We start from the raw sequence: 27,587 nt of genomic DNA, 5'->3' as shown, positions 1-27,587 counted from the left end.
TCTCCCTGTGGTGCACAGTTTACTCTCCTGAGAGAGCTGCTTTGGTCTAACTAGCATCTTTGGGCTGAGTGTGGTGGTATCGGAGGAAGGCTGGTGGTTTGTGACATACGGGGGTGGGGGATCTGACTAGATCACCTAATGGTCCCTTATGGCCTTAAACTCAATGGAGCTTCTTTGTTCAGAGAAGCACCAAGTTCACTTCACACCAGCCACTGAGGAGCCAACAGTCAGTCACTACAGGCCTGGATCTGAACCTGTGAGCTGGAGGTACAAGGGCTCTCTGACCCCTCTCATCAGTCCCCTGAGCTGTGCAGGTGACAGAACTTTTCCCTAGCAACGTTGGCTCATGTCACGGTTAATTCCGAGAGCTTTGCAGAATGCATTCTGTTACCTCCACAGCTGCACCTGTCCTTGCGGTAAGAAGGGTGCACACTGACCATGCCACGCCTGCTTTCCTGTCCGTGTCCTCTCTGCATTGCTACTGAAAGGGAAAAGCCCTGCTTCCCCACCAGTGCCTGGAGGGTGGAGCCCTTGGCATTAACCCAAGGCAGTGACTCTGCTGCCCCATAGCACACAACAAATCACCACCACCCACAGATACTGACTTTGGGACGTCAGTGCCTGGGGGTGGGGGCTGGCACTAACTTTCTGTTTCTAATACACCGGGCGCTATGAGGTCTGCGCCTGGATACCCTCTAGGTGCTACCCCACTGCAAATGTTACACAATAAGAGTATTCAAGCCCCCTTGCTATGTCCAGACTGCCAGCTGCCATGCTGTGAATGGAAGCAGTGCCCGCTGAAGCCCCTTCATGGCCCTGTGCTTCGCTGGTGAGATGGTCTTTCAAATGGCAATGAGGGTGCAGCCCCATCTCAGCTGTAGAACCCGCGATGTTCCCCCCAGCCACGCCCTCGCTTTCTCTGTACAAGTGCATGTGCTGAAGGGAGCTTCTTGACATGACAGCGCATCCCGTTGGGAGATGACTAACGAACTGCATGCAGCTAGTTTCTGGAGAGTTTTCCACTCCCCTCAGGGTTCGCTTGTTTTTGTTAGTTTGCTCTCTCCCCAGAAATCCCTTCCCGAGGGGTGGAGAAGACCTGCCACTCCTCCCTCACAACTTGCTCTGACCAACCTAGGGCTCATGTAGTTCTGCCAGCAAAGCTGACCCTCAGTATCTCCCCCAGCTCCAGCCCCAGGGCTGATCCAGGGCTGTGTCGGAGAAGATGGCCTGTCACCAAGACGCTAAGACGCCTGTTGCACCCAAGAGCAGCATCTGGAACCTTTCCCTTCTCATTCTGGTTTCCTCCTTTGGCCTTTTGAAGAATTCCAGGCAGCAGCTGGGCCAATGGACAAATGCTGCTAAAATACCCACTGAGCCGAGCCACTCTGCCTCCAGAGAAGGGGGGGAATGGCCTTGGGGGAGCTCTGCTTTTACCCAGCTCCTTGTTGGCCCCTTGGACAGGGCCCTTGTGTCATGTGCGATCTCTGGGAAAACATTTGGATGAGTCAGGCAGGCTCACCCCAAGGGGTGGCACCAGGGGAGGCCGGTCCAATCACCCACTGCCCGAGGCACAGTGTGCACTTCCTCTCCACAGCAATACAACTGGACCACTGATCGGCCTGCATTCTGCTGCCCGTAACGCCTCCTGGTTAGACATTCCCAGCATTAGCCAGCAGACGACAGCCAAGGGTTGGCATCCACCCTCATGGTCACACCTCTTACACACTCAGGGCTGTCAGGTCTCAGCTGATTGCTCCCATGACTACTTCATTCATTCAGAGCAGTGACACAAAGAGCGGTCATGCCCATTTCTTTTAGTTCATTATATCAGCTCCTCCTCCATCCTGCAGCCTCAACCCTTCGATGGTTCATGGGCTTGCTGCTTTCTGCAAAGCTGACATTATGCAAGAGAAGCAGAGGGAAGCTCTTGCTGATTAGAAGAATTCAGCCTCCTCAGGTACTTCCATTTCAGCTCTGATGTCCTGGGTTCAGCCACAAGTGAAATGAGTGTGATGAGTCTCAACCCTGTCCACAGTTCCAAGAGACAGGCTCAGTCCTAGACCATTGGGCACAAGTGAGTTGCACCAGGAGAGCTGGGTTGGAAGCCCAGCGCTAGAACTGCAGGATGGCTGGGGGTCAGCACCGAGGTGCTCATTGGCAGAGCTATTGAGAGAGGGGAGCTCAGGCTGTTGGTCAGCACTGAGGTACACTGTCAGAGGCTCGGGGCCCCGTTCCCACTGCAGGGGAAACCAGGGATTTTCACATATCCCTCCTTCACTCACAAATCAGCAACAATCCCCCACAGCCAGGAGCTGGGGCTCTCGTGAACTGCAGTGCATGACCCATCAGCAGTGGGAGGGTGGGGGGAGGCCGAATGGAGCTTGACATTAATTAGGCTGGACATCCAGAAAAATAACCCGGCTCAGTGAAAGTTGCCAGAACTCTGTGCTTCCCAAGGCCTGTCAAGGTGCCGGGACTATGATAGCTCCTTCTGCAGGAGACTTCTCTCAATTTACAGCTGCCTGGCACTGGCTTCTCCGCTCACAGCCAGTAATCTGCTCCTCAGCTCCGGCACACCTGAATATCGCTGCTCCGAGATGAGCAGCCCGGCTCCCCGTGACGGGGTGCCACAACCCTGCATGCTGCCGACGGAGGCAGAGCCAGGGAGAGACTGTTCACCAGAGATAAGGGCTGAGCCGATCAGCCTTGCGAGCGGCTATCCAAACTGCCTGCGAGTGATGCTGCAAGCATGGCTTTTGCTTCTAACCGAGAGATAAAAGTTCCTTTTGCTGCATTTTTATAGGGAAGCAGCAGCAGCATCCAGTTCCTAGCAGTCGGCCTTGCTGCTTGTGAGTGGACAAGGGGCACAGAGCCAGAGTTTGGAGCAATGTGAAAATATAGAACAGTATCTGATTCGTGCCCTGAATGGGACTGAGATTGTCCTGACTGGTCTGGGACAGGATTCACCAGTCCGGCCAGAACGGTCACTTTAGAAACCACACAAAATGCAATAACTACCCCCTTCACCTCGCACATGGGCGTGCACACACCCATCCCTACCTATGTGGTTGCTGCTTGTGACTCCAGTTAAGAAGCCTGTAAAATCTCTCCAGTGTTTGCAGCTGTGGCTTTGATATGTACATTAACGAGAACCGACACTGCTCGGGAAACGCCACGAGAAGCCCAAAGGCAGGGCCTGGAGCGAGGCCTGTAGGGGCGACACTCTCTGTGCGCTCCCTTTGATTGCTCAGCGCTCAGATTTGCCTCCCAACAGCAGGGTGGGGCTGCTAAGCAAGGGCCAGGAGCATTTGCTGTCAGAGGCGCACAGCAGGAGGGAGGGCGAGGATTAGAGGCCGCGAGTCTGCCCTGAGGCGAGGTGCTGCCAACAGAGCTGGCTTCCTAAAGCCAGCAAAGGGAAGTGGGCTCTCCTCTGGGCTGCTGGGTCGCTTAGGTGCCCTTTGAAGGCTGGCATTTGGCCTGTCCATCCCTCCTCCAGGGGCCTCACGCAGCCTAGCGGTCACAGACCCACCCTTCACAGGTGAGCACAGGTGGGCCTGATGCCCCATGCGTCCTCACTTGCAGCAAGACAGGGGGAGCTCAAGAGGGCAGCTCAAATTCATGAAGGCTGGTCAGAATATTTCCCTCTGTTTTCCCAATGAAAATGTTCACAAAAATTTTTCCTCCCTGTTTTTTGACCAGCTCTAAAATAATGCTCCGGCAGCCTGGCCTTGTGGTTAAAAGACAGGCCTGGACATCAGGGATCCTGGGTTCTAATTCCGGTTCCGCCACTAACTTGCGGATGACCTTGGGCAAGTCACTTTGGCTCCCCACATCTTCTCACAAGGCTTTGAGCCAAAACCGGGGGGAGAAGGAAGGAAACTTCCAGGTTTTGATCTGACCTGCAACAAAAACCACGAGAAGAGACTCATGTGCCTTAAATCATGTTTCCTCTGGGCATAGTCAAGTATTTATGGAAGGGATGCCTTCCAGATGAGTCCAATATCAAAAGCACATGCTATTTACATGACCTGACACTGTGGTGTCCCATATGGATTCAGGCACAGGAAAAGGAGTTGGATTGTTGTTAAACAACCAAACCCTTGAACATTCAAAGTGGGCTCAGCCTTTGAAGTCCCAGCCCATCTCAAGTGAGGAGTGGCTCCTACTTGGATGGCCCACATCTCATTTTCAGATGGACATCCGCAGTGATCAGGAGATCGGGCCTGCAGAAGCAGCCCCTGGTAGATGACAGAAACAACGAGGAGGCTCGTAGCACCTTAAAGACTAACAGATTTATTTGGGTATAAGCTTTTGTGGGTAAAAAACCCCACTTCTTCAGGTGCATCTTAAGCTTCAGAAAGTTTATGCCCAAATAAATCTGTTAGTCTGTAAAAGGTGCCACCAGACTCCTCGTTGTTGTGGATACAGACTAACACGGCTACCCCTCTGACCCCTGATGGATGATTCTTCCAATTCCCCCTTGCACTGAGGAGGCTGGGTTCCCATGGGAACATTTTGGAAAGCAAACCTATTTTACTGGAGGAGCTGGTAGGCAAATCCTGGGCTGCATCATAATGCCTACTTGCAAAGGGTTCTGGGAAGGAGCCCTGCCTCAGGTGCACCCAGAGATAAAAACGTCACCGTCAAAAGCTTCCAAAGAGGAGCTGACGGAATATAGCGATCTCCCTCCTAATCTGCCGCGTAACCTCAGGGTGCAGCATTCCCCAGCAAGGACCCCTGCCAGAGGATCTTCTTTATTCATGCTGATGAGCAGACCCAGGAAGGCTGAGGCATGAGATGCAGCAGAGTGACTCCAATACCCCTCCCCGAAATGGGCTGGCGTATGCTAACGCCCGCTCCCCAGAGCCTCTTCGCTGCTGCTAGGAAACGTCTTCATTACAGAGCAGGATGCACACAGAGAGCAGCAATGAGGCTACCGGGCCCTCAGGCGAGCACTGGCTTGAGCTGCAGGAGATCGCTCTCTGGTAGCCAGTCCAGATCTCGGCGCTCACTGGAAGCTGTTTCACAGCTGCTGTCCACAAGGAGAAGAGGAAGCCTAGCGTCCCCCTACATTCAAGGCCTTGGGGCACGTGCTTGTTTGCTCCTTATAGACGACAGGCATTCATGTGCCATGCTGCTGTTAGCAATTAGGTGAAGGCAGCCTAATCCACTCTCCTCAGCTTCCATTCCTCTGCCTTAACTCATGCAACAACAGAAGAGTTCCCACAATTATCATGGCTCATCTGTGCACCTTGTAGCCAGCGAGTCCTGAAAGCAGCATGGCACCTCTGCTGAAATGAGCCTGTGTGTTGGCATCACCCCCACATTGGCAGGGCATTTGGTTTGAAGAATTTTAGCGCTGCTGCTTCTCCACTTTTGTTCCCAATCGCCGCATTAGCACATTATGCTCGCTCCCACATGCTCTTTTCTAATTGACGACAAAGTAAAAAGAAGAACGTGCAACTTTGATAGGGGAATGAAACGGCCCGTTTGATAATAAGGCCCTGGGAATTCCAACAGGCGTGAACAGCTGCGAGCTGGCATGAGACCCTAACAGCCTGGCTTGCTGGGATCCTCTGATAAATATGGATGTGCAGCTGTCTCAGCTCCAGCACACCCATCAAGTGGTACGTTCAGGTGCAGGGCTATGAGAACCAGAGCTTAGCCAGCTGATTGCAGGCACTTGACAGAGCACTGGCCAGATGTGGTGACAGGCTGCAGGAAGTTTTCTCATGGAGGCTGCATTCTTCTGCACCTTTCTGGCTGCGCCCATGCAGCAGATGTGGAAGAAAGGAAGCAACCTTATGGGAGAGATACCTGCACCAGCACTTCGGCCTGCCGCATTCAGGCACAGGGCAGGCTGAGCCGCGATGTTTCAGAGAAACAAAGGAGCTTTTCATGTTGCTATAAAGAGAAGCAATTCAATGAGCTGAGTCCCTGGATAGTGGAAATCTTTGTACGCACGCACACACACACACGCTCACTCCCCCATCTCTTTTTCTGCAGTGCCTGCTCTGCTTGCTCACTGGTACTGTATGTGGTGTCCTGAACAGGATCTAAGCTTCTGTACACTGGAGTTCCTGGGATAACTATAAATGGCCTACCTGGTGCTGCAAGCCAGCGCCCCTGCATGCCAACACGCTGTCTCCCACAGGATACCGCAGCCCTGCTGCAGAGCAGTACGCTTGATATCACCGTGGAGCAGAATCCTGTTCATACGGACGGACTCGGCTGTGGCAGCAACATGGCTGATTAAGCAGCTGCCCTCGCTGAGTAAGTCTGGAAAGAGTCAGAAGGAAACCTAATCCCTAATAAACGGGATCTCCCAGCATCCCTACTCTGGTTCTTCATCACTTGGCAACTTCTACCTTGGAAGTGCAGAGCTTAGAATCGCGCCTTGTGAAACCCTGCACAGCCCACTGAATGGAACATCAGCTAGCACAGTCCTGGGTAAGCAGCAGTCATTGCTGGTCACTGCCTTTAAGTTAAATATTTCCCGTAGAGACATCCCAGCAGCAGCTTGCTGCCTAGCACTGTACCGGCCTGTGCATCTGCACGCTGTGGCTAGGGGAACCCAGTGCTGCTTTGTCCCCAGTCGTAACTTCTTATTAAGCAGCATAAACTCTATTGAATGCAGAGTCCTCCAGACTCAGGACAGTCCCTCAGCCCTCCTTTAAGGCTGTCTACACTACAGGTGCAGGCACGTCCAGGAACTTGGCTGGCCGAAGTCTGGTTACCAGCATGGTTCCAGTTTGCCAGGGAGACTGGATGCTAGCCAGAGTTTGTACATAAGCTAAGGCGCCACTCCCTGCTCACCATGTGGTGCTCAGTCCCCACTACCTGTGGTTTGGGTCGTGGTGGTTTGTGTAAATGCCTGGTTGGTTTGACGTCTTTAGGTTCTCCCGTGAGGTTCTACTTCACAAGAACCCCAAATCCCAGAATCCAGACAGGCTGGGCTTTGCTTGGTTCCCACCCAAGTCACCTGGAAATTTGGCCTGTCGAGTCCTTGGCCTGTTGGCAGGTGGGCCAATTGGTGGTGACTGTGCTGGGGATTTGTGAGAGGTGGCGGTCAAGTGTAGCTCCCACTGGACACAGCCATCGAACTGTTTCACACAGCAGCCACGAATAGGTAACACCTCCCCATCACTGGCCCAGAGCGGGATGCTAGAACCCAGTGGCCTGGCAGCATTTTGCCATGACAGCCACCGTGTAAGTGCCTAGATACAGCGATGTCCTGATAGCTTCCCTACCCCATCACCAATGGCCTGGGAGAGCCAGACCCCCTGCAACAAACACGTGCCTCCGTTTGTGTACGCAGCCACGGCTAGCTCACCCTTACTCTCAGTCCAGAAGCACCACTGCCCGTAGAAGCAGAGTGCAAAGGCCCCAGTGCCTATACTGGCCACCAGCCATAACCAAAGATGGCTAAGGCTCTCCATCAAGCACCTCTGGCAAGATGCCTGTTACATGCCGGCTAGAACATTACATTGGTATTACTGCTAGAAGCCGTGCCACAATTATAATGTGTAATTTCTGTTGTCTGGTGTTTACCGTTACAATAACACCTGATTTATGCCACTGCCTAAGGCTGGCCCCAGGAGCCAGGGCAGCTGTGCTGCCAAGACCCAAGCAGAGAGAATCAGGCATAGGGCAGGAGGTTTCTTTAATGCTCTCGGATCTTAGTCACTGTAATTCGGATCCCAACTTCTGCCAAAACCGCAACATTTAAATACAACAAGAGCAACCGAGTAAAACGGGCATGTGGGCAGGGGAAGGCAGGCAGGCTCCTGCCTTTAAGCTGTTTGTAGTTTATGGTAAGAAAACCAACCCAGCGAATTGCAGAGCTGGAATGGAATACACACACATGTGCACGCGTGTCCCTGCACCCTCGGGAGAGAGGCCTGGTTGGCTTTCTATGTCCTTTTGGAATTAAATCCGGATGTAGACCCTGGGAAGAGACCTTGGACTCAATTCCTGCTCCTGCCTGGGATGGTCTTTAGGCAAAGCTATCAAAGGAGGAAAGTTGCTTTCTCTACAGAAAACATTTCTGTAACCTCCTGGAATGCATTTCTGATCCCAGCTGTCAGGGATTCTGGATGCAGTGGTGTCCCTCTTGTAACCCAAATTTCTCAGGAAGAGAAGGATCATTTCACCATCTGTCTTTGCAGAGCCTATAACAAAGGAGAAATCTGCTCTCCAGTGGGAAGAGACGAGTCTTGCTGATTTCCACTCCATCCTATCTGCTATTTCTTGAATTGGAGCCCAGGATACTGAGCAGGCTTGGCTTGGCTTGGCTGATAAAGATATTATTTCTAAAATTATCCAAAATGAATATGGATGCACATCTGTCTCCACTTAGATGTACAAAATTGATAGAGATTGTGTTAAATTATCCTGAAACTGTGTCCACCGAGATCCCAAGCACCTTGGGCTCCTTTCAGCACTGGCCAGAATTTGCCAAGATACATGGGATGCCCCAAAGAGAAAACAAAGCAACACAAAAAACCACCACACACATTGCATTTTTCCTCATTGTTGTGCAGGACAAGTTATCCAGCCTCCTCTTTCTGCTACCGACAGATGATTGGTCTTTGTAGCTCCCTTACTCACCCACGAAAGCTCATGCTGCAAAACGTCTGTTAGTCTATAAGGTGCCACAGGATTCTTTGTTGCTTTTACAGATCCAGACTAACACGGCTACCCCTCTGACACAGGAGGAAAGACTCCTTCTGTGTGCAGATTTGAAACAAGGCCGAATGCTTGGCATTGTCCAAGGCCCTCTTTGTATCCAAGCTGGTGTTTTAGGAACAAAAGCATTGCCAATCCTGTTTGCTTGACTGCTCTGTTTGCCCCAGACATGCTTCTAAGCAGTAGCCTATACTAGATACTTCAGAGCAGAGCCACACATACACCTGCCTAATTGGACAATTAAAGTCCTTCCTGTCCCTGGCAGTGATCAGCTTGTCCCTGAACCACAGGTGAGATTTCATTACCCTGATCTACCAGTGTCACTGCAGGTCAGAACTCACTGGACTATCCAAAAGCAAGTGAACAAAGCTGCTCATAACAGCTGCCGGAGCTGCAGTGTGTCCTTTTAATTAGAGGGGAACATTGTGCCCACTGCAATGAGGCACAAGGACAGCTGATCCCATTAATGATGTGTCCAGTCCATGTGCCACAAGGCTAACGATATACAGTGCTTGCTCCCCCTCCTGTATAGGGAAAGCCAAGGTGAGAGGCAGGAGGGGTATGGTACATGACGTTTCTGAGCGGTGCCTTTCTGAAGATTATACACAGCTGGACCCCTGAGTTAAGGTGAACTTGACCTAGGGTGACCAGATGTCCCGATTTTATAAGGACAGTCCTGATATTTGGAGCTTTGTCTTATATAGGTGCCAATTACCCCCCACCCCTTGTCCCGATTGTTCACCCTTGCTATCTGGTCACCCTAACTAGACCCGGGGAAGAGGAAGAAAAGCAGGTAATTCTGTTAAGAAAGGAATTTGGAGACCCTCTTGTCCTGCCAATCAGTTGGTTATGTCCAGTACTGTACACCAATGCCTGTGGGGAAAGAAAAACGGAGACTGAATTGTTCTCACAACACTACCTGCCACCGAGTAAGTTGTAAAATCGTGTGGAATGCTCCTAGTGAACTCAGAGATAGGGAGACACTGTATCAATGAAAGCCCCGCTTGGATTCCATTCAGCACACAGCAGAAACTGCACTTTGTCTTGGAGCAAAACTTCCTCTTAGAGGGAAGTAGTTTTGAGACAAAATTCCTTTGCTACAAGATAGCATCCCAGCATGGGCTGTTGTTAGAGAGGCTACAGGGAACTTTCCAACAACTTCTGCTGTTCAAAAAGGATTTTGTTCTTTGCACAGCTCTGCACACCACTCCATGTCACATGAATGCAGGCAAAATCATTCATTCCCACCCCAGATTTTTTGGTAAAGTAGCAGTTTTGAAAAATAAAACAAAAAAGCACAGGAAAAAAAGTGGTTTTAGGGCTATCCAAAGTAAAAGTGTTTAGAAAAATCATTTTGGGTTAAATCTCTTTTTAAAATGAGTTTTTAATAGTAGGAAATTCTGAAACAAAAAAAAGTCATTTCAAAAACAAAAAAATTGAAACGTTTCCTCTCAAAAATGCCTAAACAAACTTATTTCTAAAGATCTGATAGCTTCTCATGCAGCACCTGTATCCCCCCCACTCCTCTTCCTCACTTCATGGTATTACTTGCTAAGTTGCAATCCCCCATTCCCCAAGCACTCCCCATAGCTCCCCTCCCAGTCCCCTGGATTTTGTGTGTTAAAATCCCTGGTCGAAGGCCCCCTTCAGTGTCCCTTGTGACTCCATCTGCCCATCGGGTCTCAGTGCATTTCTCGGCACAGCTTCACCAGCCCATTTTTTTATTCCGGGATACGAAACATGACTCCCTGGCAAGGTGTGGTGATAAATAATGGCACAACCTGGAAATTTAAAACTCACAAAAGCAAAACAGGCCAGCTCGGAACGACCCTGGACTTCCTCTTTTCTGACTGGCTAGCTTTGGCACGGGCCCACGGTATCAAGGATGACATTGGAAAATGCCAGTTCAGCCCCTCCCCAAATGAAAAGGGAGGTAAGAGAGCTCTTTGAGCTGTGAGCGGTCACTGCACTCATGCTGGGGTCTCACCAGGGGCGGAGTAGGGATGTCACCACCCAGGAGACCCTAGATGTCGAGCTGCGGCTCTCGTTTCACCAGGCCAGCAGAGACTGGGAGCCCAGTCAAGGTCACACACACAACCCTAGTCCAAAGCAGGGGATGGGCTCTGCAACCGCTCACCAGCAGCTCCTACGTGCTTGTTAATGAAAGACACTGAGTTCCCATGCAAGTCTCCCAGTAGCTGTATGGAATCGCTGGCTGATGGTTCAAATAAACGTAAGGTCGTATCTTCGGAACAAGGGATGCAGGTCAGAACCTGAGAGTAGGTGGCTGTGTGCTGGAAGGCAGAGACCCTGAAAGAGATTTAGAGACATTGGGTGGGGGGGAGAATGGAACACCCTGAACAAGAGCCCCCAGCCTGATGCTGTGGCATAAAGGGCTAATGTGATCCTTTTAGCTCTCTCTATGGCATGGTTGGGATCATGCTTCCCGTTCTGGTGTCCACATTTTATACAGGATCTTAAAAAGATTGGCAAGGGTGCAGAGAAAAGCCACACAAGTAATTAGAGGGCTGAAGAAAATGTCTTACAATGAGACAGTTAAGGAGCTCAGATTGAGAGGTGACTTGATTATAGTCTATTCAAACCTTCCTGGGGAGAAAATACTGGGTATAAAAGGACTCTTTAATCTAGCTGAAACAAGCATCACAAGAACCAATGGCTAGAAGTTACAGCCAGACAGATTTAAACTGGAAACAGAACACACTCTTTATAACAGTGAGAGTGACTAACCACAGGAACCAACTACCAAGGGAAGGGGTGGATTCTCCATCGCAGATGTTTTCAGATCAAGAGAGACTAAAGTAGGTTTTCCAGAAAGGTATCCAAACCCCGGTTATTGGGCTCAGTGCAGGGGTGACTGGGTGAAACATAAGGGCCCGTGCTAAGCTCTAGATTCTGACATGAACAGGGCTCGTGGAGATGGTCTCTTTCTTCCCCAGGACAATCCACTCCCTCTCTCCAGGCCAGTATTCCATCCACCGCCTGTTTTCAGCAGGGCACCAGCCCAGCCCCTGCTGGCACACGAAATGGGCATGCAGCTAGTTCTTTTTCTAACCCTCGCACAGGAGGATTTTCATGCTCCAAGCCCATTTAGACAAGCATTAGCCTCAGCCAACCACATGCACTTGATGCTAATGCGTTGCATGGGCATGTGTACCAGAATAGAGAACAGGGCTGGAAACCGGGCTCGTCATCAAAACTGGCGTCACCTGCCCACACTTTCCAAATCATACGAGAGGGTAGAGGGACTGAGAACTTTCCTATGTTACTGTTGCCAAGGAAACAATGTCACCCACATGTTCACACTCTGTCTTGCTCCTCAGAATGCCGACCCCTGGGCACGGCCCCTTTTCAGGAGACAGATGGGAAGCTCTGGCAGGGAGATGCCAACCTTGTAGGAGACCCAGGTGCAGGTCAGAATGGCACCAGCCCACAATTCCCTGGGCCCTTGTTTCCAAGCAGACAATGGCTACAGCAGAGACACATCTCTGCTGTGCACGCAGACAGGAAGGAGAATGGTTAGCGCATAGCTGAAAACAGGTTTGCTGCTGGCTTCCTGCATTGCCGGTGCATCGCTCAGGAACACGCCAGCCCTTGGGTCACTCTACCATCACCTGTTGAGGTCCCAGGGCGAGCCACAAGGCTAGATGCGCTGCAGATCTGAGAAAATGCTCTCTCCTGGTGCTCACATTCTGTGGAGCCCTGCTGTGTAGCAAGATGTCGGTCCTGCATTTATTGAGCAAACACCTCGCTCTTACTTGTATTGGGAGGATCACCACCCCTTTGATAGGGTCACTCAGCCCTTGGGAATGGGAGCAAAGGACTCTCCATGCTGAGGTTATGGATACAGGCTCCAGCCCATTTCCCCTAGCAGCTAGGCCTCTCTTCCAAGTCCTCACTGCATGAGTTACAACATTCCTTTGTTGCATTATTCGTAACTCATACCTCTGGGGCTTCGTGGTGTCATTGCTTTCATTTGAGCTCTCAGCCCCCAGTGGAGTTTGCCCCACTGCAATATCACAGCCACTCCAGGCCCCAGCATGCCCAACATATCTGAGAACCAGGGTCTCAACAGCCAGGAGAAAAATCTAGCCTTGACCACAGCTGAAAGAGCCCACTGCACTAGGCTACCATGGAGCTATGCAGCTTGCCAGGGACTCACGCTCTGCAGTGTCTAAAGCTGGGGAGCAGAGGGGAATAGGTCTCTTCACACTTCATTGTTCAGTCACCAATTTCCCTTGTTTAAGATGCTCAGCCTTGAACTCCCCCAATGAGGAGCCAACTAAGAATCATCCCCCTTTGCATTGACCCAAGTGCTCTCTGCCCCATCCCCAGGAGCCAGAGGCATTCCAGCTCCATTTGACATCCAGACCCATGGCCACTCTAGGCTGTGGTGGGTCCAGTCACCTTGACGTAGAGTTCTTCTCAGGGAAAGGCACTGGTGGTTTTCTGTCCTTTCCTTTGTCTGCAGCGTCCAGACCCTATCAGCCCCCTCTATTGTGATGCATTGTGTCGCAGGCTTTGAAGCAATTATCTGGCTGCTGGCAGAGCGAGAGGAGGCATTGTGTGTCTCAGACAGCAGCATCTCAGCCTTTCATCTTATCAGCCCGGTGTTAGGTTAATGAGTTTTATTGAATTTCATTCTGTGTGCATATGAATAGACTTTCCATTAAGAGGGAGCTAGTGGCAGGCAGGCTGAAGCAAAGGTCATGAGTATGGCAGGGGGGAAGAGGGCATTCGCTAGGCCCTACAATGCACAGGGGAGGGTGTTGGCATTTGAGGGCACAGCTAGAGATGGGCTCCAGCTGCAAAGCTCAGCTTGAAACTTTTCCAAAGTACAGGCTGGTCAGCTCTGGGTCTGTCAGGCAGAAGAAACTGCCTTCGCTGCCGGCCGAGAAGCAGCATTCATAGCCACACGCGTCAAATGCCCTAGCTAGTAGCCACCTACCTTGCACCCTATGTCCAGCCAAGACGAAGACAGCTTCACTATACAAGCTGTCCCTCCATAAGCAACTCCGAAAGCAGAGGGAACATCTGGATGGGTCTTACACATGCTAAGGGGAGCAGGCACCGGGCCCCAGGCTTTGTTATATCAGGGTCCCAAAGCAGTTAGTTGGCTCAGTGATTGCAGATTCACAGATGGTGGGCTATTCTACTGATTGACCCACTGCTAAGTCTTCACTTCTGTGGCTACTGTGTAGTTCTCCCTCCTTTCCACTGTGTGTAAGACACTAATGGAAGCAGCAGGTCTGATGCTTTCTGCCCCTGACCCCTTAACTCACAGCAGGAGTAGGTTGGTTGTATACCTGTATCCTGCGTGGTGTAGCTTCATCGCATGATCTTCTATGTGCATAATTTTGTCCTCATAAGCAATTGTGCACATAGAAGCAAATGATAGCATATGCCTTAAAATATGGCATTTTACCTTAAACTGGCATGTAGTAGATTGTATGCACAAGTGATTTTGCTTGCAGAATTATCTCTCTCCCTTAGGTCTTTCTAATTAACCATTGGAACAATTTACCAAGGGCTGTGGTGGATTCTCCATCAGTGAATTTTTAAATCAAAATTGGATGTTTTTCTAAAATCTGATCAAGGAATTATTTTGGGGCCGGTCTCTGGCCTGTGTCCTACAGGAGGACAGACTAGATGATCACAGTGGTGCCGTCAGAACTTGGAATCTATAAAGCCCCCAGGAGTGTTTGAGTGTCTAGGTGACACTTTAGGATACATGAACATTTCCAACACAGCTACAAACCACAGCTCCTCTTTGCTGCATGCCCCCGTCTACTTAATTTGACTGGGGAGGAGACATACTAAACCAAACAGTTACCACTGCAACAGCGTCAGGGATTCGAGCAGCACCAGGGGCCCCAGAGGGAAGGCTGGGCTCCAGACAGCATCGACCTGAGCTGCGCTTGAAGCTCAAATGAGGCTCTGGTTTATCAATTGAGAAATCCAAGGAGCTAAGGGAGTAAAAGCTCAACCTCTGTGGCCTGAAGGAAACCAAGGTGCCCTTGAAATGCAGGAGCCTGTCACCGCTGGGCCTACGGGGCAGCTGTCGAGCTGCCAACATTCCCCAGTTCTGCTGCACCCAGGGGAGCACTAAGGGGGACCAGTACCTCCTTATTACCTGGCACACAGCTGGGACATTCAGCAGCGCTGCCAGTACATGAACATGTCTGAAGTAGTCAAGCAACACTGCATGTGCATCCTCCCGGGTATAACCCGGACTATTATAGCAGAGGGAGCTACCGGTCAGTAGAGAGGTGCACTGGCACCATGGCACAGGGGCTCAAGACTGGAGCAGCAATTAGGATGCTTCAGGCCAGAGCCACACAGAGGCAAAGCAGGGGAGCTACGGCGCTTGTACTCACCCAGCGGTGGTCCGGGTCTTTGGCAGCATTTCGGTGGCAGGGGGCCCTTCAGTTGTTCCGCGTCTTCAGCAGCACTGAAGGGCCCCCCACCGCCGCCGAAATGCCGCCGAAGACCCAGACCACCGCCGGGCCAGGGCTCGCGGGGCATTTCGGTGGCGGGAGGCCCTTCAGTCACTTCACATCCTCGGCAGCACTGAAGGGCCCCCTGCCACTGAAATGCCGGCCGAAGACCCAGACCGCCACTGGGCCAGGGCTCACGGGACCCCTGCAGGACCCGGGGCAAATTGCCCCCCAACACACACACACACACACATACATATCCCCGGTGGCCCTGCTTCCGGCTAGAACTGAAGTGCATCACAACTCTGTAGGATCCCAGGTCTAACAGGAGCAAGGTTGCTGCATCTCTCAGAACTGAGGCTTACAGGCTGGGCTGTGCCCAAGACTCCACTAGCTGGAGTGCTGCGAGGAAGACTGGAGATAGATGCATTTGGCAAGTTTTCCAGCAAGCATCTTCATGCTTCTCCCCCCGTCCCATGTTGCCTCTTATGCTTGGGAAGAGCTCCCTGCAAACATCCCCAAGGCAGGAGTGCTGGAACTAGGGGTTCTGCCGCACCCCCTGGTTTGAAGCAGTGATAAACACCAAATACATGGTTTCCATCAGCAGCATCCCACTATACAAATTGTTCCAGCACCCCTGCCCCAAGGCCACCTCGTTGTCCTCCTTCAAAGCTACGCGTGGCATGAAGCCTGCCAACACACACACACAATGGCGAGGATGCGGAGCAGTACTGTCACTTTGTTACCTTGTGCTCCCCCATCTGTCTTTGTACAGCACCTATCACAATAGGGGTCTGGTCCAGGCCTGGGGCCCCCACATGCTACAGCAACAAAGTACAGTGAACTAAGCATCTTTTGCGGTTCCTTCCTCCGTTCAGGTTTGCCATCCTAAGGGGATTTTGTTGATGATCTATTCCCTATGTGCATGTATATATAGCATCATAAAATGCGTTTCACGTCCACAGGGCCGGTTCCATACCGGCACAAATTGGACGGCTCCAGTGCAGCTGCACTGATTTGTACCAGCAGAGAATATGGCCTGCAAGGAACGTGATCATAATTCCAATTACAATGCATTTTAAATATTACAGAGGCACACAAAATCCATGGAAACGGACACCAGTATGATATAAATACTCTATCTTCCCCCGACACGTGTCTATGGTAACAGCACTTTGCTAGGACCTTTCATCTCAAACATTCCCAAGCTTAGCTATCATCATCCTCATTTTAGAGAGGGGGAAACTGAGGCCCGGAGCAGGGAAGTGGCTTGCTCCAGCTCACACAGCAAATCAGCAGTAGAGCAGGAAGCAAGACCCATACGTCCAGTTTCCCAGTGCCTTGCACTAACCACTGGATGACACAGCCTGAGGGTGTTTATTTCCATCCAGACTGCTTTTTAATTTGATTATTTACATCCAATTTAGCCTTTGACAGATCAAAGGCTCAGTGCAGGAGAAGCAAAGCCAAGCTGTGCATGAAAATGAGCCGGATACATAATTAATTAACATAAAACAGTTTCATTAGGAGATGGTGTTACACGGCTGTTTGTCTTAAAAATTTAAACTGTGTAAAGAGAACAAGGAAAAACACATCTTTGCTTTCAGCCTGTTTGCAAAGTGCTTCCGTGACGGCTGCAGCCTGGGAGCCGTGGGGTGGGCGCACCTGCAGCACCTCTGACTGGCAGCATAGCCGTCAGCAGCAGGTGCCCTCTGGGGGCACAGAGAAGCTGCCTCTGTGTGCCTCACTCTTAAAAGCAGCGGAAGGCCAAAGGGTAATAAATTTGCCTTCATCCTGATTGCTGCTGCTAGTGTGGCAGAATGGCTCTCTCCAGGCAGGAGCCATGCAGCAGTGGGAGCTCTGGGTCCCCCGTACAGAGCATGTTTCAGTCTAGTCTCCCAAGGGGTAGTCGCAAAAGAACCCTTCGCAAGGCGCAAAGAAAGGACAAGCCTGAAGAGACCAGGGTTCCAGCCCAAGCTCTGCTGCTGATTCCCTGGCTGACTTTACATAAGCCACTTTGAGTACGTCTACACGGCATGCTAAGCCTGGGCTCTGACTCAGGTTTGAACCCAAGCCCCGCTTCCATCCACACACAAACCTGTTTGACTCGAGTCAGCAAGCACTCAGGATCCCGGTCCTAGGACCATGCTGCGGGGTGGGTCCAAGCCCTGCCATGTGGACACAGCTCAGAGCCTCAGGCCCGAGTCAGACGGGCTGTGTAGTGCAGCATGGACCTGGGAGTACGTCTGGGAGAGCCGGGTGCAGCAGCTGTCAGCCCAGCATGGAAACCCCAAGTGCACAGCCCGGCTCCCCCAGACTCGGGCCTAATGTGCAGCATAGACACGCCCCAGTGTCTCTCTTCCTCGGTCCCATCTGTACAATCATCCTTCCATGGTTCTCCTTGTCTGTTGAGACTGGAAGTTCCTTGGAGCGGGGCCCATCTCTCAGCGTGTCTGTGCAGCCCCCCAGCACAAGGGCTCCCCATCTCAGCTGGGGCCTCTGGTGGAATACAAATAACTAGGATACCAGAGCTAAGGCAAGTGCCTGCTCTGAGTGGCAGGCCGAGGGCCACTCTCCAGACCAGACCTGAAAATGACCAAAGTCACAATACTTGGCATGAGCCCCACACTGCCCTTGCTGTCGGGAGCTGCCGAGACGGGCTATCTTGGGGCTGGACCAAACGGCCACCAGGGAGGGGCAGAGGCGATCGATTCAGACTAATTCCAGTGGCACACACAGCCTCCTCTCCACAGCCACATTCAAAACCAGAATGACAAACTGGAGTTGGCTCTTTCGTGAGAGAAGAGGAATAAAAAAAATAGCAGCCACAAGTTTGAGATGCTGCATCACTGCCCCATCACCCACTCCCGCATCTATAATTGCATACGATGGCTCCTATAGTTGATTATTAATCTGTTTTTAATTCTATTAAGAGATGTCTAGGAGAAAGAGTATCCATTTTAGATTAACAAGGTTATTAGCACTTAATTATGTGAGGTGTCTTTGTAATTGAAAAGAAGCAGCACCATAAATATCCTCAGACTCAGCTCCTGGGGTTTTGAGGTGGCTGCTTTTTTATTTTTAATTCACAAGGCTATGGAGCCATAAATATTAAGTATCTTGTAAGAAAAAATTACAAGGAAGAGAGAGGCTGCCCTGTGGATATTCCGAAGCTGAATGCTCTTGAATTTACAAATATTCATTAACTGGGATCTCCTAAGTTATTTCCACCAAGACAGAAAGTATGAGAAAGAGAGAGGGGTTATTTAAAAAAAAAACCCACAAGAGTCTAGAGTAAATATTATCAGTAATTTTTATCTCTGCATGTCCCTAATTATTCCATAATTAGGAAAAGTGCATATCTGCATATGTAATTACTAACCTGTCAGTCTTATTGATTTTCATTCCTACCCCAGCCACCAGCTGAGAGACAGAGCTGGATTTAGACGCTTTTATTCCCCCTAATATGAATGTGCTGCAGGATATGGAAACAACTGGTGCTGAGGGATGGTATTAGGCTCTGCTTTGTGAGCCAGTACCCTGGTGTGTTGCTCTGGGCTCTGCTGCTGAAGGTGCCAGTTCTCAGCTGAGATGAACAATGTGAGTGCTGACCACTTGTGGTCATTCAGGATCTCCACAGGGCTTTGCATAAGCATCCAGGTGTGAACTCTTGTATTGTAGCCAAATTCCAATGGGGGATGCAACCTGCCTCCCAAAACTCCTAAGTACATTGCATCAGAATTGGGGTTCTCTTCACCATCTTGCCTAACCTTCTGCACAGCGTTAACAGACTTTGCTCCAAGGATAAATGCCAAAAGTGGCCTGCAGACATACCTGCCAATAGACGAACAAGCTCCCACCTGCAAGGGAAGGATATTTTGTCCCTGTTGCCTCATCAAGCCCTCCCACTTCCGAAGGAGGGTAGGGGAATGTAAGAGGAAAGGCCTTAGGAAGCTATGGGGGAGATGTGACCCCAGCAGCAGAGATGCCTGAAGTCCCAGGCCTGCCCCTTTCAGTGTGGGGGAGGGTCTGCAGTGGGAAACCACATGAGCTCATGGGCTCTGAGTCTCACAGAAGGAAATCTGGGACATGGCCCTGCCAGACTGATGCTGAAGTGGGATCATGGCTCCTGCCTCCCGAGAGGTCTGTGTTCTCAGTGATGGGCCCCTCCACGGGAAAGGCAAGAGCTGGAGGGAAGACCACACACAGAACAGGGTGGAACAAAGGGAAAGGGAGACAGCATCATTTTCTGGGGCTCTTCTGTCACGTTTCCTCTGCTGGGAGGCAGCCCCACAAGAGGCAGAGAGCAGGCCCAGGTTTGCCATGTTGCTCTCCGTGCCTGGGAGGTAATTCTGTCAGACAGCGGGTAGGTAAAGGCAGGGCTGGATTTAGGGGCAGGCGAGCACTTGGGATGCTGTTTTTGTCGTTAGTGACAAAAGGGAAAATAGACTGTTAGAAGGAACATGTTTCAGGTATTCCCTATGTGGATTCATCTTTCTCTCACCTCCTAGAATGTTCTGGACCTTTGCAGAATCTTCCAGACATTCTGAGAACTACATTTTCCTCAGGCCTCCTAGAATGTGGTCAGCCAGGCTCTTGCAGGTATATCAGGGGTGGGTGCCGGTCACAGAGATACAAGAACCAAGTGAGAGCCCAGGTGCAATATTGTAAACCTTGTTAAGTGGGTAATTGTGAAAGTGGGCTTGTATTTTAAGACTTGAAGAGTGTAAGTAGCAAGTAATTAAGGACATATTTAATGAGACGCTGGAGATGTCTATAGAACCCCATCTATGCACCAATATAAAAGAAACACTTCCTTCTTTTGTCATGCTTAACACGTAATGTTGGATGACTTGCTAAGACTGTGGAACAGAGACTTTCCCCTCCCTAATACTGTTCGTTTCCCCCCATAGAAATGGGCTACAAATGCCATAATAAATGAGGTATTTAACAAATGGTGGGGTGCCAAAGATTCTCCTCACTTGGGTGCCATTTGGTCTCAGGCCGGCCCTGGGAAAAGCCTAGCACTGCTGAAGAGCTCTTTAAGAAAGGGTGGTTGCTCTCCGAATCTTCGGAGAAGCAGCGCCCTGAGCAGACCACCCGGATGAGGCTCTAACACTGCCAGCAGCTGCCACTTCCCTCTGTCTGCAGGAGAAACGCTGCCCTGCAGCCTGAGAGGATGTAGCCTCACCAGGTGAGCTCACCTGGGTTGAGATCTACTGCCATCTGCTGGCTGCCGGGGGGCATCGCTCAGGACGCTGAAACCAGGGAGGAGTTGCACTGTTGAGGGGAACAGATGGATGGCAGGGTTTTGGGAGAGGTATATTCTGACCGGTGAAAAACAGAACGGAAAAGCCATTTCCCTTCATAAACTGCTGAGTGCACAATAGCAACTTTCCCTCCCTTGTTTGCTCCAAGGAGACGGGCGATAACACCCATGGCCATCTACACTAGTGTTCCCATCCTTCCGACATGCATGGGAAATGCTGCGGAGACTTCCAGAGTCAGGCCCCCGTCCCAGGCTGCCCAGAACTGCTGCAGCCCCTGCCTCCCTTCAAAACCACCAGAGTTTGATCAGAGAGAGAATTGTGCAGGAAACAGGCTCCAGCTGGGAGAGGAGAGAGGAACAGTAGCTGGGAGAGGAGAGAGGAACAGTAGCTGAAGTCTCTCGATCTAAGAACTCTCTCTAAAATGTCTTCAGGCAGGATAAAAGGGCAGCCTTGTGGTTAGTGCAGGGTCCTAGACCCAGGAGGCTGGATTCCTTTCCCAGCTCCCGGCGTGACTTGGGAAGGTCACTTACTCTGGCTAATGATGCACACTTTGGCTGCTTAGAGTGCCAAGTCTTCGGAGCATGGGACTCTTACTAGGTGCATTTACTGTGAATAGTCCAATAGGGCCTTGAGCTCATGAAACTCCCCCTTTACTGCTAACACAACAAACCCCACAGACCTGTAAGCAAAGCCCTAACCCTTCCTGCGGCTAGGCCTGGACGCTCTATGTCCTTGTGTCACAGCCCCCAAGGCGGGAGCGGTGCACTGTGACTGCACACACTTACTGAGGGAACTGCACAGCCTCACATGGCTTAGCGCCAGCTGGGCCTAGCCAGAGCCTTTGGCACTGAAAGCCCAGGACAATTTATGGAGCCATCAGGATTTGCCAAGTACTTTTGAACTGGCAGCAGGTCCAAGCCATGAGAAGTTAAAGTGACAACGCTCTGGTTCTTCTTAATTAAAAAGTAATAGGAGACCTCAGCAGGAAAGAGCTACTAGAACGTGTCACTCACCCAAACCCACTGTACTGGAGTTTGGGTTGTTTTGTTTTTTTTTAAAAAGGCTCAGGAAGCCCGGAGAGGCCACATTTACCTCCAGCGACCCCCATGGATCGATGTCTGCTCATGGGTGCCAGAGACACACATGCCCAGCGCTGGCTCCTTAGCACCCTTCGTGGCGGGGAAATGGTCTGTTCTCTAGCTCTGTCCCTGTGCGTCAAACAGCCAGATGTGCGGGAGCCATCCTAGGGCTAGGACGTGGCTGCAGAAGCATCTCTTGGCTGAGAACAGTCACTGAGTGAAACACTGCATGGGGCCAGGTGCCTGCAGCCAGGTGCCTGGGGAGGGCACTGGTACAGGACGCAGGAGAAAGCTGCCATTGGGGGATTGTTCTGCAGCCCATGAGGAACAAGCGGGAAGGGGGGGGAGGTGCCCCTCAGTGAGTGCCTATGGGATGGGCAACGACGTAACAAAACCACCCCCAGAGTCGGCCCTAACTCAGCCTCAGCAGAAGAGCCAAAGACAAAGTTAACCCCAGAGGCAGGAGATGATCCAAGCTTGAAGGCCGGAAGCAGGACGAACTCAGGCTGGGAGAAGGTGTACCTGTTTTGACAGGGAGAGTCATTAACATTTGGAACAATGTACCCAGGCTCGTGGTGGATTCACCGTCACTGAGAGTTTGTAAAATCAAGCGTGGACGCTTTTCTGAAAGATCTGCTGGCGGCATTACCGTGGGGCCGGTCTCTGGCCTGTGCCATGCAGGAGGGCAGACAAGACGATTACAGTGGTTCCTCCTGGCCTTGGGAATCTACAGCTCCCCTGCCCCTGCCGTGCCAGCTCTGGGGAGAAGCAGGGAGCTGCCGTCCCCAGCCCCTTCAGGCACCTTTCTCCAGCTCCATACCGGAACACCAAGACTCCATAAGTCCTTTGCTGATCCTGAGAGCTGCAGGACAGGCTGCCCCAAGCCCCCTCATCTGCCCTGCAAGGACCTCCCCCGGATCTCACTTCTTGGCTTCTCTGGGTATGTCTGCACTGCAATCAGACACCCACACCCGCTGACTTGGGCTGTTTAATGGCAGCCCAGATGTTCAGACTGGGACCACCGCACCTCACAGGATCCTAGAGCCCATGCTGCAGCCCAAGCAGGAAGGACTATACGACAATTAAACAGCCGCTTAGCCTGAGCCAGCAACAGGTTTTTAATTGCCCTTGCTGACAGCCTCAGAGGGTCAGTGGGTTCCCGATGGAACAAAGGTTTCCATGGGAGCGGAAGCCCCTGCCTCAAACCCGACCCCTCCAAACTCACTCCCTCGCGCCCCCCTGCAAACAGCTGCCCCATGGGCACTACCACCCTGAGCTAGATGTGAATCACTGATCTCGACCCAGAGGTGACCAGTGAGGAGACACGGTGGAGTGCAGCATATGGTCGGGTTAGTGCAGGGATAGGAGCCCTCTTCTCAGTGCTGCATGGGAATCCTACTCTTCTCTCCGAGTCTACGCTGGACAAAGGCCTCAACCTTATTGCTGGGGAAGGGAAGCTTCTCCCTCAGGTTCGTTACAGAGCCTGCCGGCTCTTTCCTGGAGAATTAGGCTGGTTATCCTTGGTATTTTACCAACCTCAAATTCCCTTGGAGCGTCAAAAAATTCTAAAACTACCAAGTTCTGTTAAACAGCTGCTGAGCTCCACCTCAGAGGTGGTTGCATTGTGGTGCCAAGTCAACCCCGCACCCAGGCGGGACAATGACCTCCAGACCGGCTGCCCCGTTCACATTTCTCACCAGCATTTTTGGAGTCATGGTTTCCCTTCTTTCCATTTAGAAGCAAACCCAGGCAGCAGGAGGAGCTGCAGTTCTCAGCCACATAAAGCCAACCTGGAAAGGAAGTGACAGACCCTGGCATGCATCATGTGCAGCAGCAACAGCCTCCAAGCTGCCACTCTGCTCCGGTGCACTGGCCTCCATGCAGGTGCCAGAGGAGCCAGCCTAGGGGTGATAGTCTCACTCCTCCAATAGCCCTGTTACTGTTTAGGGGATGGTAAATTGGCACAGAACTGGCAGCTCTGCCTGACCTGCTTTCCAGGCCATCAGATAAATCCCCCAGTCACTGGTGGGCAGGAGGTGGGGGGGGGCAGTTGGGCTTTCTGGCTCCTGCTCTTTCCAACTGTTGACAATGTTCATTATTAAAAAGTTTATAAAGGCCCTTCACTGCGGCTGTTCCTGGCCTTTGATGAGCGATGGCATTTGGTGCCATTAAATCCTCTCTCTGCAGGAGACAGAAGCCAGCTAGAAGCTTCTTACCAGGCTGAAGGCTTCCCTCACTCCTCCTGCCCGCCAGTGGTGCCCATCCAGTATGAAGTTCAGCTAAGCACACGGCAGCACTGGCCAGGCTGGAGAGCGAGTGAGCACTGCACGCCGAGCCAGGCCAGTGGCGTGGGAGGGGAGCTCTCGGGGGAGCCGGGGTTGCACTGTGGCATGGTGCAGTGAAGGAGGACAGCCCTGGGTAAGATGCGGTGCCTGGGCCTCAGGGTCAGAGGCAGCCCTTGGTGTGAGTCTGCATTTCACGTGGCAGAGGAGGGGCCTCTGCACGGTGACCGGATTGACAGATGAGACGGGCTCCCACACGTGATGCAAAGCACTCCTGTACGAAGGAGAACAGTAGGGTGGAGTGCAGATTGCAGCAGACAGACTTCTCCAAAAGGGGACTCTGGGGGCAGGTCCTCTGGAGGATGCAACCCTCCTCTGCCACCAGCACCCACAACAGCAGGTACAAGCAATTAAAACAATAGGAGAGGCCTTCCTGTCGCAAGGACAAAGGACTCCACAGTTCCATCCCTCAGCCTGGCACAATGCCCCCCTGGGCTGCCCTGGCCCCCAGAATCCAAAGCGGGAGAGGCTGCACATGAACATGGGGCTGATGCTGAGGGAAGGAAGGCACGCAGGGCACACACTGAGTGGTTTTGCATTCCCTTCCCCGTCATCCAAGCAGTTTATTTCTTCTCAGGTTGTTCATTTGATATTTTGACGACAATCCGGAGCATTTCGCAACCAATTCGACTTCCCCACTGCTCACAGCTGAGTCTGTAATTGCTGAGCATCTGCTCAAAGGATTCAGACAAGGAAATGACTGATAACCAAACAGCTGAAAAGCAAGCATGGAATATTGGAAAGAACACTGATCGATACAAAAAGGACCCCAGCAGGCATAGACAGGAGAATTCACTGTAGCCAGGGAAATGCTTTGCCAGCCTTTATGTATACTAAGGGGTTCTATTAAATCTCAATGCTCCGAAGATAAAAAATACAGACTTAGAACATTACAGGATTTGGAGGTATTTATAATTGTCAGGAACTGAGCAAATACAGATATTCCTAAGTAAATGATAGCATTTGTAGGGAACAATTTCATCCATTGCTCAACATGAAATATTTATAGGCATGTATTTGTCTTCTACAAGTGTCTCCCGATTCATCTGCGAAAATAGAAAGTCGTGAGCACTTTACTAGCTTCCTTCTAATTCGTAAAGCTGTTTGGACAATTTGTTTTCCACTGTAACACATTCAGTCTGTCTAACGGTACATTTATAGAGTTCCTTCTCCCCACCCCACAAAGGATCCCAACGCAACATGCAAACTGTACCAAGGGCTGCTCTGCTTCTTCCACCACTGAAATGCAGCCACCTCTGGGGTACAACACAGCAGGTAACAGCACGCAGGAACACTGTGCTACATTTTAAGCAGGAAGCAAAGAACAATACCCAGCTGAAATTACCCAAGATGGAACAGAACCAGAGAAGAGCTATCATCACGTTGTGGAGAAACTCCCACACAGACATATCTAGTAAAGATGGAGAAGGATGGTCCAGTGGTTGGGGAACTAGCATGGGGCATGGAAGAACTAGGTTTAAACCCCCTGTCCTGCTTCAGACTTGCTAACCTTGGCAAGTCACTGATCCTCATTTCACAGAGAGGAAACTGGGGCACAAGGTGACTAATAGCACTTCCCTACCTCCCAGGGCTGTTGCCAGGGTAAATGCAGTAGACTGAGGCGCTCATGGAATACCATGCTGAGGACCCTACAAGTTCTATGATAAATGGAGCATGAAGTTCACGTGATTGTGACTCTGCTGCTGCACAAAGAAGGAAGTAAACAAAAGCAATGACCTGCACCCCACCCTGGGAGCAAGGTCTGGAAAGAACCCAACCTCCCTGGCTGGCAGCTCTAGACACCCAAGTCCTCCACCTAACCAGACACCAAAGCTGCAGCTGGGCCCCCCATTTCTAGAGCCAAGGTGAAGGAGTCAGTGCCCATAGCTCATTCTGCCCTGGGCCTCTCCACCACAAGGTGTTCTGAGACAGGCATCTCCTCTCTCAAGGCGCCAGCCAGCCCTCAGAGTACCTGGACTTTCTCCTTGCTGACCATTATGCACCTGGAGAAAGTTCAAATGCTCTAGAAATAAAAGGCTCCTCGTCCTAGTCCATCCCCAGCCCTCTGAGCCCATGCAAACCACTCGCACAATACACTTTGTGCCTCCCTGGCACAGCTATGACCCCGCTGGGCATATGGGGTGGAGTATTGGATGAAGGCCAGCTAAGCACCTCATGGGGGGGGAGGTTAATACATCACCCCACTAGGACAGAAGTCCCCTCCAAGCCAACAAGAAACCCAATGGTAGCAGAACCGGACAAAGCTTTGGCAAGCAGATGGGGGGAGGTGGAGGGGGAAAGGTCACACCATGAATTAAGCTCTTAATCTCAACTAAACACATTACAGATCTGCTCATCAACAAAAATCTAATTATTATGTGTGAGGCCAATCTTAATTGCTTGTCCTTGACATGAATAATGCACCACATAAGCCTATTACCCAGTGTAAGCCTATTATTGTTATTATCGCACTCACTGTCAAAAGTATAAAAGTAAAACAGTCAAGGGGGGGGAATAATGTTACGCAATTAGCAGCAAAATGCCAGACAAACAAGCTCATTAATTCTTAGAGCAAGTGAGCGCCGCCAACGACTGTTAGATGTACATTTGGGGGCTGGGCAGGGGGTGAACCCCCTTCACGAACGCAGGGATCCAATTCTCATCCACTCCCGGCATGGTTCTACAACACATTCGCTCTGCCGTTGAAAGAAGCCCAGAGCTGTCTGGGGCTTGGGTCTGGTCTCACACTGGCCAGCCCACGCTGTGAGCTGCTTTACTGGAGCAGAGTGGAGAGAGATGCTGTGGCTTTCCCAGCTGGGGGTGATTCAGATGCAAACCTCCCCAGCCCCTAACAAGGCACCCTCATTGCAGGAGGAGCAAGGGAGGAACACTGGCTATCCGAGTGGAAGAAGAAGCCATTTGCTTTCTGATGTCAGGGGAGCATAAGGGGTTTCCCTGGTTGCATTTGTCACCTGCCCTAAAACATTCCCCCCTATGAGGCCTGGCAAGGGGGGTACTCACCCCTAGAACAGCCCTTCATGGCTGGGCACGGCATAGCAGGCTCTCCTTTTCTAGCACCCCAGCTGACAGTCACTGCAGCCCCATAGCGGTCTGTCTCTTCTTGTAATTCAGCCCTCCGGAGAGGTCATGCTTTATCCCCCCTGCCAGCGTGACAAAGGTCAGCAAGAGAGTCCATTCCCTCCATCCAGGCTCACACCCTCGGTTCTGGGACCAATGGTCCAAGCACTTTTTCCTCAGCTCTCCCCGTTGTCCCCTTCTCAGGTGCTCCTTGCCACCTACCAGCAGCGGGCAGGGAACCCAGGCCCACCTGCTACACAGGGTTCCACTCCAGAAACCCTAGGACAGGTTGTCAACGTTCAGTCCACCAGAATCCTTCCTACCAAGCCTTTTCCCCTGAGCTGTCTCCTCACCCCACCAGAGACTTGCTGCACAGCTTCACTCCTTGCTATCAGGAGAGTAATTGCACAATTCCCCCCAGAGCTGCTTCTGTGCCAAATGGCCTCCATTTATAGCATCCCCAGCCCCTCCCCAGCTGGGCTTCATCATTAATTAGGCTTGGCTCACCCTCCAGATGCAACCAGGTGGGTTAATTGGCCTCTCTGGACTACATTATCCTTTCACCCCGTGTGAAAGTAAAGTGGTGCTCAGCAGGAAAGGGCTGTGGAACGGCTGGTAGGACGGGATCTTAGGTGCACGGTCCATGGGGCATGGTGCTTTTCTCCATCCCAGAGA

General features: G+C 51.4%; 1 long non-coding RNA gene across 1 annotated transcript in view; it reads right to left on the bottom strand.

Moving 5' to 3' along the window:
* LOC120375599 overlaps positions 1–27,315 on the bottom strand; it is a 323,633-nt gene extending 296,318 nt beyond the window's left edge. Inside the window, exon 1 of the long non-coding RNA XR_005586660.1 lies at positions 26,856–27,315. This is a non-coding gene — a long non-coding RNA (uncharacterized LOC120375599). The remainder of the gene's footprint in view (positions 1–26,855) is intronic.
* Positions 27,316–27,587: the final 272 nt, after the last annotated feature.

The sequence above is a fragment of the Mauremys reevesii genome, linkage group 12 (assembly GCF_016161935.1).
Source record: "Mauremys reevesii isolate NIE-2019 linkage group 12, ASM1616193v1, whole genome shotgun sequence".
NCBI lineage: Eukaryota > Metazoa > Chordata > Testudines > Geoemydidae > Mauremys > Mauremys reevesii.
Note: the sequence above shows the minus strand (reverse complement) of the source record. Positions and strands in the feature narration are given on the sequence as shown.